Source organism: Halyomorpha halys, unplaced genomic scaffold (assembly GCF_000696795.3).
Source record: "Halyomorpha halys isolate HHAL.00 unplaced genomic scaffold, Hhal_1.1 Scaffold186.1, whole genome shotgun sequence".
Classification (NCBI taxonomy): Eukaryota; Metazoa; Arthropoda; class Insecta; order Hemiptera; family Pentatomidae; genus Halyomorpha; species Halyomorpha halys.
In genome coordinates, this window is record NW_027116002.1 from 646,156 (window position 1) to 663,203 (window position 17,048).

At 30.7% G+C, this 17,048-nt stretch overlaps 1 long non-coding RNA gene across 1 annotated transcript; it reads right to left on the reverse strand.

The window, feature by feature from the left end:
* Nucleotides 1-230: 230 nt before the first annotated feature.
* Nucleotides 231-6,059, reverse strand: LOC106679245 (uncharacterized). The gene is made up of 3 exons (XR_001342918.3): nt 5,660-6,059; nt 5,247-5,321; nt 231-426 (listed from the first exon to the last, which is right to left on the reverse strand). It is a non-coding gene; the product is annotated as an uncharacterized lncRNA (long non-coding RNA).
* Nucleotides 6,060-17,048: the final 10,989 nt, after the last annotated feature.

Below are 17,048 nucleotides of genomic sequence, written 5' to 3' on the forward strand. Positions count from 1 at the left end.
CAGCTGTACTGCGATATGTGGAGAATCCTAGTACAGGATTGAGAAAGTTTAAGTATAATTTGATTTTCTAACCAGTGACATAATACCATGTGTATTTTCTTTCACTAACTTTTTATTTACTATCGACATCTACTACACTTCGTATAAAGAAATGTTTTCTTCCTTCAATGTTTAAAAATTAATTTTATTTTCTAGCAACAAGTTTTGTAAATGTTGTCATCATAATGAAATTTAAATAATTGTAAGAAACAGACAAAATTATTTTGTTCATTAATATTTTTTTTTTTTTTTTAAAGGAAATAAACACATCATTAAATTCCTTCTATTCAAACCAATGATTCATTCTCGCAATACAAGCAGTCTCGAAGTTCATCCAAAGTAACTTCTAATTGCAGACCTTAAAATCAGCATTACCCTTTCCACCACCTGTAACCAATAAAATGAACAGAGCTAATGAATTTCAAAACCGTAAACATAATCAGTTTTAATTTGGTAGTAGTTATAATTAAAAGAATTAGTCAGTGCTATTTATATTACTTTTAAACGAAAACCTCTTGTTGTTAAAAACCTCGAAAAAAATCCGAAACTTTTTTTTTGTGTTAGTGAGAGCAGAATTTTCAGGAATTTTATTTTGGAATTCATCTGTATTCATATAAAGATATACCTTAATAAACATTTAAGAGGAGTCACTTCATAAGGATCTTAATTACATAAAAGTTGTAAAATTTAATTCAGTAATTAGCAATATAGCAATATTAAAATTAGATTATAGGGTGAAAACTAACTAGATGTTTCGCAAGACAAAAAAAAAGAAGGTATAATCTGAATTCGTATTCTAAACCGAGTGTTGCGAGAGTACGGCGATTATTTTTATAGTTTCAAATATAATCACTTATTACGTGTATGAAAAATGTAAAATTAGTAGGCAGCTTATAATTATGGAAAAAAAAGTACCAATAATATTAAAACTAATTTTAATTTAATTCAGTATCCATTCAAAATAGTGTTCTCAATTCCATACAAATTACAAAACAAAATATTCCAACCAATACGGCTATTTATAAAACAGGACTTTATGATTGATCGCCTACTATCGATAGTAGTTCCTTTCACTACAATTTATCTTGTTGAAGACACAATAGCACTACAGGAAATACAGGTTCGATACAAAGTTTATTATTTATTCTCTTTCTCAAAAGCCCGGCCCACAGTGGACCAAAAATGATTAATGACTCACCATGAACCTGTTATTCAAAAAATAATCTGATGATTTGTAAATTTGAAAATACTTCAATTATTAACACGAATTCTGTGGAAGATTAACTTTTCACAATATCAAGTATATTCTTTCTTTGAGACGGCAATTCTTTGTCAGCGGTCATGAAACTTTTTTAAAAAAAAGCAGGAATTCCTAACAACTATCCGTTTAAATTTGGTTGTTAGTCTTGCATGGGTATCTTTAGTAATTGCAATAAGAGATAGTTATAAAATAAATCTTTGGGGGCGAATGCTATTGGTATATAATTTTGGGAATTTTTCGAACTCATCATTAGATCACAGCGTTCAAAATCTTTACATTAAATTTTTACACACATACTATGTGTACTCATATACATATGAGTCATATTTAAATTTTATTTTTTTCATTTCCAAACTGATTCGAAATTGATTACTTTTTTCAGGGTTCCTCAAATCTCCATGTCTGTAAAAATTACTTAAAAATTTGAACTGTTAGACAAAGATAAATGATTTTCATTGGACTATTGGCAATCTTTCGCAAACTAGGAATTATTAATGAATGAAAGAACGAGGAATAGTTAACAAAAAGCAGAATCCGCTAAAGAACAACTAATAAAAGGGAACCAGAGAAAGGTGTTGAGGTGGACGTATGACAGTAAACCCCATGACACAGGTTCCTTCAGCTCCTACTGTTATTCTACGTTTTACGAAATAAAAATAGGATTATTTTCTTAATATTGAGTAGTTAATTAAATTCTATAAGTCTCACATTTTTAATTTATTTCTCAGGTCTTATATAGATCTGCAAATTCGAAACGTTCGACGTTTAAATCATTATAATAATGAGATGGGTTAGATATGTATAAAGGGTATTTCACTATACATAAATCTTGACAAATTTCAAATTTGATTTTCACGGATTATACAAGCTGCACATGGTTAGTCTATTGTGGGTATTTTTATTTCAGGATTAGCTATTTTTTAAATTCTCCACTAACGCCTGTTGAACAAATTCGATACTTAGGACTCCATCTAGATAAGTGATTTACTTGGAATCCACAAACAAGACTGAAACGACAAGAAACTGCTTGTAGATTTCGATTGCAACAGCACCTACTCGACAAACGCTCTAAACTTCCAATTCACTACAAAAAATTATTATACACTATGATAATCATCCAAACCATCAAATTCCTCCCACATCCAATCCTTACAATACAAAATCCTACATAAAATCCTTGATGCTCCTTATTACGTTTCAAATAAACTCAGCCACAAAGACCTTAACACAACATTCGTTGCAGATTAGGCCCAAAACCAATATACGTCTTTTCATTCCAAACTTCTTACCCATCCTAACCCGTTACTTCTTAATCTCTCATCCTTAACAATCCCTGATAATCCTCTGAGGCGTCTGAAAAGAAGATGTCCACGAGACCTTCTAATTTAAATCAATGCTTGAAGTACCATCTATGGGTAGTTCCTTCCTAGGATTTTCAAGTGTTTGAAACATTCATCCAATTTATTTATTGTATTTATTATTTTGTACAGTTGTAAATTACATTAAATAAATAAAATAAAAAAGATTAACTATAGAAACCATTTAGGGAATCAGTCTATGGGACCATCTTTCGCTAGACGCTTCATACCACCGTCTTTGCCACTTATTGATCGTCTCCGCCATTTCCTGATTCCTGAGAATATGTACGCCACCTCGTTGTAACGATCATCCTGCCCACTACACCTGCCACTTCGTATGGAACTGTACGAAACGTACAGATCACCCGTATGGTGCTCCGAAGATAGACGGACACCATCAGTCTTTAGTAGGCCATGTACTATCCAATGCGTTTTTCCTTATAGCGGCCGTGTAGAGCAGACTGTAGAGCAGTGGGTGTGACCACACTCAATATCAAAAACCTACGGCTAGACACACCATCGTTGGACATTACCCGGGACAGTGCCGTATCCACTCTACCCGGTGGATGTACTCCTTGAATCAAAGCCAACCATTGATTCTAACCTCAAGGTATTATTACTTATTACTTTCAGGTATCACTACTTTATGGTGTTTGTGAATTGAGTGATAATGGGCATTTATAATAGCATACGTCAAATAGTTTTTTTTTTTTCAACTATGCTATTTTTCTAAAACCAAAATAACGAGAAATCAATTCTTGGTGAAATATTTTTTAAAAACATCATAGAATCAGTTAATGATAAAAAAGTATCATTTTTTTAAAATCATGTTTTTCCGGAATTATTGAACGTAAAGAGATATTTATATATTAGCAAATTTACTCTACACTAAAATATGGGCTTATTTCTTTACAATAGACAGCTTTGAAAATATGAACACAGGATGAAAAACAAAGAAAAATTTTGTTTTTGTGGAATGAAATGCTACAATAGTTTAATATCTACTTTTCAAGGACATTTACTTTTCCTGGTGGATAGTCTAAATAATGATCGAATCATTTTATTACAGAAATTAAGGCATATTATTCGTAAAAAAAAAATAAATAAATTCAATAATTCAATAGTCTTTCTGAAATTATGAAGAAGTAAGAGATCTATATCTGAATAAATTAAAAATAATAGAGAATCTGGTTTCTGAAATTAAATATCCAGATATTGATATCAGAAATGACAATGCGACTGAGAAGGATGATAACTCAGCTTTTCACAACAATTAAAACATTAAAAAACTTCTTATATTTGTTACAAATGAACTAAAAATCACGCAAAACATCTATGCATTTCAGTTAAATATTTTTATTTTTTTTATTTTTAACTAATATGGATAAAGCGAGTTACCCTGTCATATCTTTATTATCTCCATGATTGGCAAGGGGTACAGGAGCCCGAAGCATAAACTCCAGCCCATGAATATCTGTTAATAATATTTAAAATTATTATATTTATGGCCTCTAATTATCTTCTTAATTTAATAAAGCATTGAATAAAGTCATTGTTTTATTTTATTTATTTTTTTTTTTTTTTAGAGGTACCTGAATTTCATTAGAGATGCTTTAGCAGATTTTCTTTTTTTTTTCGACTCCAACTCCGGAACGGTGCATCCTACCTGTGAGGTTACAAGCTAAAGAACATTAAATTCTGCGGTAACATTAAAGAACCTAAAACTTATTCATTCAAGTAATTAATTCGTAAGCCTTTAACGGTTGTACACCAAAAAAACTAACTTTTTCAAACTTCCGATTTTTTTCAAAAACTGAGATGAAGTACTATAAATGAGTCTAAACTTAACACAGTTCTGCCTGTCCAATAGTTATGAGTAGATAATTAATTTAATGAAGTAAAGAATTAAGAAATTTTATATATTTTTTTTTGTGCCAACTTCTTAAACGATAGATCTAAGCAAAAGTAATTAAACGCATTAAAGATTATTAAATTCCGCGTTAAATGAGTATCATAAAATAATAATTCGATCATGTAGTAAAGTCGTAAATCATCTGTTTCTTGGGTTCCAATAGCTGTTGTAATGTGTAATTAAGTCCATATACAACCAGAGAAAGTAGTTCATGGTGGTACTATTTAACTAAAATTATAAATTATGGTATCCATACGACGCTTAGTTAAACGCTGTTTAATTTGTTATGCCATAAGCTTTTCGCTAGAAACAACCTTTTAGGAGTTATTGACGAAAAATTATATCCATAATAAGTATTAAAAGTGATAGTATATCTATTTTCTAAGGGTCATATATTCTTTTACATAACAACTTCTGGGCAAAATAGAAACACTAAAACACCAATTATCCTTTATTTATTAATTAAGTGACGTTTGGGACCCATTTATGGACCATTTTCAAAACTAATACCTAGAATCATATATTAAACATTGTCAACAATCTTAGAAACTTTTATGTAAATCATTTTTATAAATAACAATATTAAAAAAAAAAAAAAAAAACAGTAACTGTTTTAGCTAAAATTTGTAAGATATAATTGAGAGAAAGCAAAAAATATTTAAAATTTAATAATTACCTCGTGCTAGAATACTCGTGAAATTGTTGGTAAACTGTATTTCACAAAATGCACATTCTTATCATGTTGATATATCTGTAACAAGGTTATTTATTTAATATCTAGATGTAATATATTAAATTATTATTTATTAGTATACAATATGAGATATGCCTCGACAGCATTTTATGTTGTGAATTCCAGTTTTCCAACTGCACTGAGCTCTGTTTAATATAGGTACTTGTAACTGGATACTCTTAATGTAAATATATTGTTTACAATATTACTATAGTATAGTATAGCAATGTAATAAAGTAAAATAGTTACATCAGTATAATTACTAAGAGCTTCAAGACAGCCAGAAATGAAATCCGTGTGTAAGCGTTTTTGAAATGAATTTGTTGAAATATATGTTAATTATAGTGTTTTCTTACCTCAAGAAGATTGAGCTCCTAATTAGGCGTATTACGATTGCCTCCTAACGTTACACATTCATTAGTAGTTAGACTTGTTCAGTATTGGCAGATTCGTAAGGAAGTCCAACGAGCGGGATTCACATCTGACCGACTTGACTCTATTCAAGATGTAGCGCCACTTAACAACCCTCAACAATGAGATGAAAATGAACGTGACCATTTTCTTTTACATCGGTCCAGTTTCGTTCTAGCGTCAATAAAAGTGGAACAGAAGGACATATTAGATTTTCTAAAAGAAAATGTCTTGCCAATACATAATAAAAAAACGGAAAAAGAAATGCACTATGCAATATGCAGAGAAAGTGTTCGGATGAGAGGAGTTTGCAGGTGGCCTTTGATGTCTCAATTTCTCCTTCCATCAAAGAGTGAGAACACTATCTATCGGGAACAACTGTCATGACACATTTGAAATTATGTAAAATCATCTTTAATTATCATAGCTAATTAGAGATTAACATATATACATTTGGCAATTAAATTATACGGTATATTAATTGGCATTTAGAATGACATTTAGTGAATAAATGTTTGTTTAACAGCACTATTCGTTCCCGAAATAGACCGCTAGCTGACATACAGTAGCTTTTCATACAATTCAATTATGGTATAAAACGTAAAAGTTATTTTTTGCAAGGTATAATTTCATAAAGCTTGATATAAAATTAAAAAATTTCTTAATTATTTGAATCAAATCGTTACATGGGACATTCTGAAAATATGATGCCTTGCACGCATACCATAATCTACAAATGGATCTATTATAACTCTAACTAAATCTTGATATAAGCACCATCAATTATAAGTAATTTTATTTTTCAGTATGATACCTATTTTTACTCAGACATTAAAACAATATAAATACATATAAACAATATAGAATTAATACAGTGAATAATGATCCTTCTATTGTATCCCAATCCCTCCAATCCCACATCACCACCCTTGAAGAATGGTGCCAAAACTGGAGGATTAAAATAAATTCCAATAAATCCTACCAAATCATATTTACCCTTCGTCGTAAACCTTCGTCTTGCCCCACAGTATCTTTTAATAATACCCCACTTATTTCTGTTGAGCAGATCCGTTACTTAGGACTAAATCTGGACAAACGACTGACATGGAATCCTCATACAAGACTGAAAAGACAGGAAACTGCTCGTCGATTCCGACTATTACAACATTTACTAGACAAACGGACCAAACTGCCAATCCATTACAAAAGACTGATCTACATGGCTATTATAAGCCCTATCTGGACATACGGAATTGAGTTATGGGCCTCCACTAACCTTCTAATTCCTCTCGAATCCAATCCTTACAGTCCAAATTCCTTCGTAAAATCCTTAATGCTCCTTACTTTGTCACAAATCAAATCATCCATCAGGACCTCAATGTCCCCTATGTTGCCGATTTGGCCAGAACCAGATTCCAATCCTTCTATAATACACTTCCCAACCACCCAAACCAACTCGTTTCTAACCTGGCTTCTCCTTCACTACCTAATAATCCTCCTAGGCGTCTGAAAAGAAGATGGCCTCGAGATCTTCTCCTTTAGTAGTGTTTTTGGAGTTCTATCAATGGGTGGATTCTCCATATGTTCGTATCATGTCATAATATCACTTACAGCAAATTTACTTGATGTGTATATATGTATGCAGTTGTAAATAACAATAAATAAATTATTAAAAAAATAATACAATATAAATGGAACATTTTCCGCAGTCGCTTAGGTTTGTATCAAATATAGGTTTGAATAATACGATAAATATTTCTTGGCTAAATTTCACAGAATTCTTTTTTCCTTATAAGCTTAATATACCTTCAAATTCGTTGCCGGTTATCTTTCAACTTCTTTTTTTTCGTTCTATCTTTTTTTTATATATACTCTAAAAGGTTTTATTAAAACTCTTTCCCTTAGACGAATTTCGCAGAAAATGTTGCACAATACTGAGATAATGTTGCAATTGTTATAAGATTAGCTACTGCGATGTGTGAAAAATGGAAATTATGAGTTTGATTATTCTTCAAAATCGTTTGTCTTAAGATATATGTTATGTTACATTTTCGTTTATAATGAAATTAAATTTTCATTACCGCAGGTAGAAAAGCTTTTTATTCATGCAAGATGTTAAAAGTTTTTTTTCCTCAAAATAGAAAACACTTTAAACATGGAGAAACAAATTTGCTTCTATGTCTGACTCAAATTTGATTTTTAGTCAAAATTATGTTCGGCTATAACAATTATTACCGTTTATCCGATATCTCAATGTTTACTTAAAATAATCATTCAAAACATTTTCTCTGCAACATTTAACGAAGTTTTTGCAATACGACAGAAAAAAAAAACTGGAAATTTATGGATTATTTTGCCCCCTACGGTATAAAAATAAAAATACAAACGGGCCTTAAAATGGGGGCCTCTAATTATTATGTGATATTGAACTTAGGTCTGAATTACAAAAATGGGGACGGTGGTGAACACAATTTCATTCTTTTTTTTAAAAACTTACTTGCTAATTTTCAATTAATTCTAGTATTTTTTATAATTGAAGGGCTTTGGACAACAAGATTACAATTTACATGATGTTAACTTTTACAGTAGAGCAATTTCGAAAAATTGTACGAACTTTGTTTAATATTTTAGATTTGTCATATTCCATAATATTATAACTAATAAATGTAGAAATTATGGTTTTATACAGACGGACATAATAAATAGCTCTAGAGAGAAACAAAGGGGCATTTTTCACAAAATTCTAATTGCCTTAAACACTGTGTGTGGCCACATTGTTTCTCCAAGCCATTTAATTGTACCACCGTGATAAACATATTTTTACCGTTGGTGTGTTATCTGACTCTTCTTATACGGTGTGTTTTAGGGTTAAGTGGCCAAACTGAAAATATGAATTAAGATCCTCAAAACAAGAAAAAGATTTCCTCTGAAGATATGTCCGCAAATGTTTTTTTTTAGGAGATATTCACACCTAAAGATTGTTATGAATTATTTACGTTATATGAAATAAATAAAACCTGTTTATTTGCTCTAACTACTTCATTAATTAAATGTAATCATTAAGATTCATATTAAATGTTGTTCAAAGTAAAAGTATGTCCACAAACGCTTAAAGATAGATACAGTGGGAATATCATAACAACATATTTTAGAAATTTAGTATTAAATATAACTCTAGAAGACAAATTGAAAATATTTGAACTGTTGAGTAAACAGCAATAATAAATAATGTCCTGAAAATGGCTTCGTCTGATAGTGAAGTTTCTTTGAACTCGCTATACCGGGTTTTTCAGGGTTAAGTGACCAAACTGAAAATATAATTTAAGGACCTCAAAACAAGTAAACATTTGCACTAAAGGTATGTCCGCAAACGCTTTGTTTAGGGGATATTCACACCTAAAGATTGTTATGAATTATTTACATTATATGAAATAAATAAAACCTGTTTATTTGTTCTGACTACTTTATTAATCGAATGTAACCATTAAGATTCATATTAAATGTTGTTCAAAGTGAAGGTATGTCCGCAAACGCTTTGCTTTGGAAATGGATAAGATAAAATACTAATATGGTCTTTTATCCCTAAGTGTATAAAAACTATTGGCAACATAAGGATTAATACTATTTGAAATTGGAGTTGGGAACCGTCAATAACATTTATCAGTTTGTAAGAGGCGTTCGCAGTGTACTCAACATTATGCCTTCAATTCATAATAATGGTGAACATGCCGATATGGTGTTTATGTATGGTTTTTGCGATGGTAATGCTAAAATACCGTCGTATAGAGGCGATTTATGAACAGAAGATTACCAAACAAGTCTATATTTAGCTTCACGTTTCAACGTCTTAAAGAAACTGGTACATTTGCTATAATACCATGTGCTGATGGTATTTTTGCCCCTTTACGAAATAAAGAAAGTAATGCGACCATATTACAATATTTTAATGATAATCCATTTGGTAGTGGACTGAGAGCTGGAACATAATTAAATATTACGCTAACTACAGTATGGAGAACTCTCATTCCAGATGGACTTCATGGGCGAAGTACAAGAACGGGTACAAAATACTACCGCAGGTTTTTCGGCAAATAAGACTTTTTCAGATTGGTACTTAAATCAAGTTGAGCATAATCCATAATTTTCAGGAAACATTCTCTGGACAGATGAAGCTACCTTCACAAGCAGAGGTATCTTCAATCTGAAAAATAATCGCCTCTGGTCGCTGGAAAATCCCCATGCAATTCGTGAGTATCATTTTCTCCACCAGTTTGAGTGCCACCTCGGCTCAATCCGTACACATTTCTGGAATTTCTTAATAATGATTACTATGATTTAGTAGAAAACATTCTACTACAACTGAGAAGGGACATGTGGCTTCAATTAGATGGTTGTCCTTCATAATATGAACAATGGCTAAATGTTAATCAATGGATTGGCCGTACAGGACCGGTGGCTTGTCCTGTACGCTCTCCAGACCTGAGACCACTAATTTCTTTGTTTTGGGGTTAGACAAAAAATCTATGCAAAAATCAAATCTATCAAAAATTAAACAATAAGCTTATGCAAGGCGACTCAATGATCTTAATTCCTTACGAAGAAGGATAATTGAATCTTGTGAAGCAATAATCCATATCCAGTGCCGTTCTGCCACTGCTGCTGTTGAACAAAGATGCCGAGCCTGTCTTAATGCTCAAGGAAATCACATTGAACTACATTTAATATGAATTTAATGTTTACATTTAATTAATAAAGTAGTTGGAACGAAGAAATAGTTTTTATTTATTTTACATAACGTGAATAATTCATATCAATGAAAATCATTAGGTGTGAATATCTCCAAAACAAAGCGTTTGCGGACATATCTTCAGAGGAAATTTTTTCTTGTTTTGAGGTCCTTAAATCGTTTTCAGTTTAGCCACTTAACCCTGAAACACCCTGTATTGTGAGTTCAAAGAAACTTCACTATCAGACGAAGCCATTTTCAGAAATTATTTATTATTGCTGTTTACTCAACAGTTAAAATATTTTCAAGTTGTCATCCAGAGTTATATTTGTCTTAATTTCTAAAAAAATATTATTATGATATTCCCTCTGTATCTTTGTAATTCTATATTCCCGCAGAGTATCTCTAATAAAAATGCATTAGAAGGAAAATAATGTGGCGAAGTGATAAGAAATAGTCTTGCAGTCCAACGGTCTATAATTTGTTTTTTTTTTGGCAGATTAAAAAATATAATTATTTATTGTTACTCGTCGAAAATGAGAATTTTATTCCGGAAGATGGAAATCATTAAGAGTAGTAAATATTATACAAGGGTGTAGATTCATTTTTGAAATTAATTGACTAAAACTCTAATTAGACCATAAAGGGTCCAATAATAAAATATTCTCGATTAAATAAAAATGGTTTGGAAGTATGAAATTTTTGTTAACAATATTTGTAGATATTGTTCTGTAGTATGGGAGAAAAAATTACATTCAAACATCACTCTTTGCTCAAGATTGCAGTCGTATACTTTTTTGGATAACTTCAGCTCCTCGGTTTGTGAGAATGATTGAGCAATTTGGGGCTGGTGCGGATGAGGGAGGTACCACCACTTAGCGGAACTACTGTGTGCTAAGGAAAACGTTTCGCTAAAAACGTTTTATTGAATATTTTAAAGTCCAAAGGGGTAAAATTTTGTTCATTAATTCACAATTATGTTAAGAGTTTCAGTAGTCTCATAGACGTTATCCTGATAACTAAGGACTTTTATCACTTTAATGATTTCCCTCCTCTTGAGGTTTCAACTCATTTAAGGGGCTGTAACTAGTTTGCTTTAAACTTTAGTTTTAGTTGTTAGAAGCCTTTGGCACGTACAACAAATCATAATTGTAATAACTAAGTGTTCTAACAATTTTCACTAGTAACAGAAGTGCAAACATTTACTAAAAATATGTTGTAGGACTTCAAAGATGAGAATTTTTAGAGTTACAAAATTTTGAGTCACACTTGTTTGTCAAACGTTTCCTCCGGTAATTAGCAGTTCTGTTGAGAGTATTAACAATTATTCTATAAAATAAAAGTGTCGAAGTTTATTTAAAAATAGATCCAACTATAAATTCGACTTGGAAAAATATATGGAACTCTCAAACATACTCTAGATGTTCTTCTAGGTAATGTAATGTAAGGATTCTGGGGGGAAAACAAGTTTTTAAGGTTGAAAGGAAATAATTTCCTCTGCTGACACTTAGCTGTAGAACAATACATTTATTTTCCAACTGTGAAATAATAAAAATGAAAATAAATTATAAATGGGAATAAGTTTTGAGTGAAAATAATGGGAAATACTTCTCACACGATTCATCTGAGGTCTGAACACAGTAATTATAACATTCTCAGCACAGTACAAGCAAAGTTGGTTTTGGGTTTTCTTATTGAATTTAAATACTCTTTTTAAATAATGGTAAATATTAAAAGTATATAAAAATGGAAAAAAAAATAATAAACGAAATTAAGAGTAGAAGTAGTCAGCAAGAAGTCAGCTATGTCATTTTACGCTTTCTTCCGTAGATATCTTCACTTTCACTGAACAATCATAGTCTACAGATGTCCTAATGGAGATAATATCTTGGACATTGTAATGGCATTAGGGTATTCGAATTGTGGTGACAAATCATTTAAAATTCGTAATCCTAAATATTCTTATATATTCTAATTAAACATAATATTCTATTAATGGTTAAGTGGAATTAAGTTATACTTCAAAAAATAAAAATAAAATTATTATTAGTCTATATTTTTATGATAAATGTATAAAATAAACCTGAAAGAATTAAGAAAAAAATCTCAATTTATCGAACTTTGATTGGCTTGTCCGAATTAGCAAAAAAATGTCCTATGGGTTAAAGTAGATGGCAGTGATTCAATTACTTTTGATAGATTTGAATAGACGGTACTAATGAATAATAAATAACAGCAATATAAAAAAATCACCAGAATACCACACAGATTATTTTCTTGTTGTAATTTTTTATAGCAAGCTGTATACAAATTGAAATTTTTAATGATAAACCGTATAATGAAAATTAAAAAAACAAAACAAAAAAACAACCACTTGTTCATCACAAGGAAGTCATAACCCAAGATATCTCATACGTCAGACTTATAAAATTTCCATTGAATATCAGATGAAACTAAATGATGATATAATAAATAAATTAATACTTCATCGGACGGAAGTGAATCATGTAAAAACTTATTTATTTCTTCTTATATGTAATTCTAATAATGTTGCTTCCTTATGTTTAGTAAATGAATACTCGTCATTTATATTATTAAATAGTTGAAATATTTATATATCGTTAGTTCCTTGCTATGGACATTTGAAAAATGAAAATAATTTAACGTCTTTCGTTTAAATAATAATAACAAAAGTATGAATGTACATTTATGATAAAATATATAAAAATAAAAACAGTAAGAATCTTTCTGTTTGTTACAAAATAAATTTGTTAAACCAGTTTTTATTAACAGTCAAGCATTACTTACTTAAATAAAAAAGTGAATCTAAACAATGGGAAAAGCTTCTCATCTGAATTTCAAACTATAGGAAAAAAAAACGCTTTTAGAAGATTAAAGAAGAGTTTGGTGTTAGAATTATAGGAAGAATAATTATTAATTTCAAAATTCTGAGGGGTGTGAATTCATTTTCACCCGTTTCTGTTAAAAGCAGGAACTATGTATTTTTTATTACTTTCACAAAAACCATTAATTGTCAGTATTCGTTTGATAAATGAATCAGAGAAAAATACAAATAAATAAAACATCAAATAAGACACTGAAAAAAAAAATGCCCAGAATGGACAATTTTTACTCGTATTTAACATTCAGGAGCTTTTGATCGAGTCTGGCACCCGGGACTGCTTTATCTTACCTCCTACATATTTTCTCATCATCCGTTCCTTTCTTACTAATAGATTATTCCAAGTAAACCACAATGGTTCCTATTCATCCCTCTATTTTCAATCCGCTGGTGTTCCTCAAGGTAGTATTCTCGGTCCCATCCTCTACACCATCTATACAGCTGACATACCAACAACTCCTAACACTATCCTTACCACGTATGCTGATGACACATGTGTGCTCACAGTTAGTAATAACCCTTTGATTGCATCCCAAACTATCCAGTCCCATATCACAATCTTCGAAGAATGGTGTCGAAATTAGAGGATAAAGATAAATCCCAACAAATCACATTTACTCTTCGTCGTAAACCTGCCGACTGCCCTACAGTATACTTTAATAATGTGGCTCTTACCCCTGTAGAACAGATTCGTTATCTTGGACTACATCTTGACAAACGACTAACCTGGAATCCTCACACAAGACTGAAAAGACAGGAAACTGCACGCAGATTCCGACTATTACAGTACTTACTAGACAAACGGTGTAAACTTCCAACTCATTACAAAAGACTGATCTACATGACATCAATAAGGCCCATCTGGACATACGGAGTTGAGCTTTGGGGCTCCACTAAACCTTCGAATTCATCTCGTATCCAATCTTTACAATCCAAAATTCTTCGTAAAATCCTCAATGCTCCTTATTTTGTTACTAATAAAACCATCCATAAAGACCTAAATGTTCCTTATGTAACCGATCTAGCCCGAACCCGATATTATTCCTTCCATAATAAACTCCCTAACCACCCAAACCCACTCGTTTCTAACCTTGCTTCCTCTTCCATTCCTGGCAATCCTCCAAGGTGCCTGAAAATAAGATGGCCTCGTGACCTTATAATTTAAACTGTTTTTAGAGTTCTACTACTGGGTAGTTTCTCTACATCCTGTTTCATATCATTATGTCATTATGATCAAATTTACTGGTTGTATTTTTTTATACAGTTGTAAATATCAACAAATAAAAAAAAAAAAAAAATTCAGGAAGTCAAAGAACAGATTGAGTTCCGTGTGTCTGTAGTCAAATATCTATTCATGGTTAATATATCGAACCGTTGATTCCGTATCCACTTATTTGATCAGACTGCGTCCACTAGTTTTACTTATGCATAAACATATTTTTGTCGGCACGCATATATTTCGAAAATATGGCTCAAAATATGTTGGATTCAGTGTGGAAATGGTCCTGTTTAATTTTATCAAAATCTATCTACAGCTACAGCAAGCGAAAAAGTATTTTCATTGAAATGCCTGACTAATTTTTTTTTTGTGTCGATTTTTAAAAATCGATTTTATGTTAAAACGGCAAAGAAATTTTATTTAAAAATATTAAAATTATTTTTTATTTTTTAATAATTTTATTTATAGTTAATTTTATTTTTAAAAGTGTATTTCAAGTGCAGCAAAAGAGACCGATTACACTGATTCCTCATCACCCTCTGATAACAACTATTCACCTATGGGACTTAATAAAACTTAAAAAAATAAAATTTAATCTTAAACTTTGAAATATAAACAATTATGTACCTATCCTATGAATAGAAATCGTTAGGAAGCTGGAAACCGTTAGGAACTATAACTCACCCATGTACATTGCAATTTTTTTTTTAAATTAAAATATTTTTTAAAAAACTAAAACCATGATCCTCATCCTAAATTCTGTTCATTATTTAATAACAAAATATGGGAAATCTTATCGTTTTCTAATAAATAGAATAGAATAGAAAATTACTTATCAATAATAGCTGAGTTAGGTTTAAGGACAGGACTGAATACAATGTATAAGAAAAGACAATTGTCTATAAAAATATGTAATGTATCTCAATTTTCATTATCAATTAAATAACGGTGGTTTCATATTTTCTATAGAAATTTTATTTCACATACACTCGATTGTTAATCTAGTACTGATAAAAATAAGATAAGTAGCAATGATAGTAATGAAACATAATCCATATTTCGTACACCATTATAACAAACCACAAACCAACTGACCTTGAATTGGTATACGTGTTGATTCCGGCATCGCGTGGAACATTCTAGAACTATAGCTGGTGCAAGATTGAGCGATTCATAAACGTCACTGTTTAAATTTTATGTAGCTGCAGATTAAACGTACAATACCTTTAATAAGTCAAATGATGTAAAAAAATAAAAATAATTTGAGGTTGCACTGATAGCAAACTAAAAAAAGTATCCTACAAATATAATTAATAATCTATTTCGAATATGAATATATTTTTTATTTAAAAATAATAATATAAGGGTTATTAGTAACCATCAAAACTACATAGATTAGAAAAAAAATTATAGCAGTGATATAATAAATAAATTAAATTAACAACACTGACATATTTTTTTTTATAAAATAAGTAACAAAGGTAAACAAATCAAAGTGGGTACAACACAAACATGAAAATAGAAAAAGATTTAAAGTTACGTTTAATGCATCCATACCTATATAAAATATTTACATTCTGTCTAGAGTACTTCAAATCAAGGCTTATTCCCAGCATGTAGAGGAAGAACAAAGGAAAAGGAGGTTACTCTAGGGGATTCCAGGATTTCTCTCCCAGATCTGACGCTGGAATTGAGATCCAGCGGAGACTGCGAAAGGGCACTTGAGCAACAAACGCTCAGGACTTATGAGGAAAGGGTAAATTGGACATAAAAAACAAATTACTATGAATCACCTCTAACTAAAATTTATGTGGAATTCAGCAATACATATTTCTAACCGTAGTATTTGCATTAAACCGTAAATACAATATTGTCAGAGGATAAATAGAAGAATTCAAACCTTGTGAAACAAACAACACGATTAAATTTTCAAATAGTGAGAGATATTGCAGAATCAAATTCTACTGCTCACATCTGTAATGACCTGTGTAGATTTTAAGTTATAACATTTTCTGATCTTATATAAACACACACGGGTCATAAAGAGCTCAGGGCGTAAAACCGGTAGCACTAAAGTCTAGTCAATATCGATTTCCTTGGAATGATAATTCAATCGATTATCCTGTTACTGATATGTAAATATGTATTAAATATAGCCCTTAGTGAGGACGTATTGTGCAAGATTACAGTGGGCGGTTGGTGCTGCAACAGGTCAGTCAGGGACGCACCACTAGCCTTCCGAGATTCGTAGCGCTTTCAGATTTGGCGTTAAAAATTGTTTTTTCTTTTTATACTTTATTGATGTATAGTTTAGGTGATTTTCAAATTTATTTTTTAAGGTTAAATGTCAACAGTTTTTCACTTTATAACGAGCATTGATTACTTTATTTTATAATTTTGTTTTCCTCTCTTTTATAAGTTTTATGTAGAGACTATTTATTTATTTAAAACATACTTCATGACAGCTTATATCCAGTTTTGATAGTT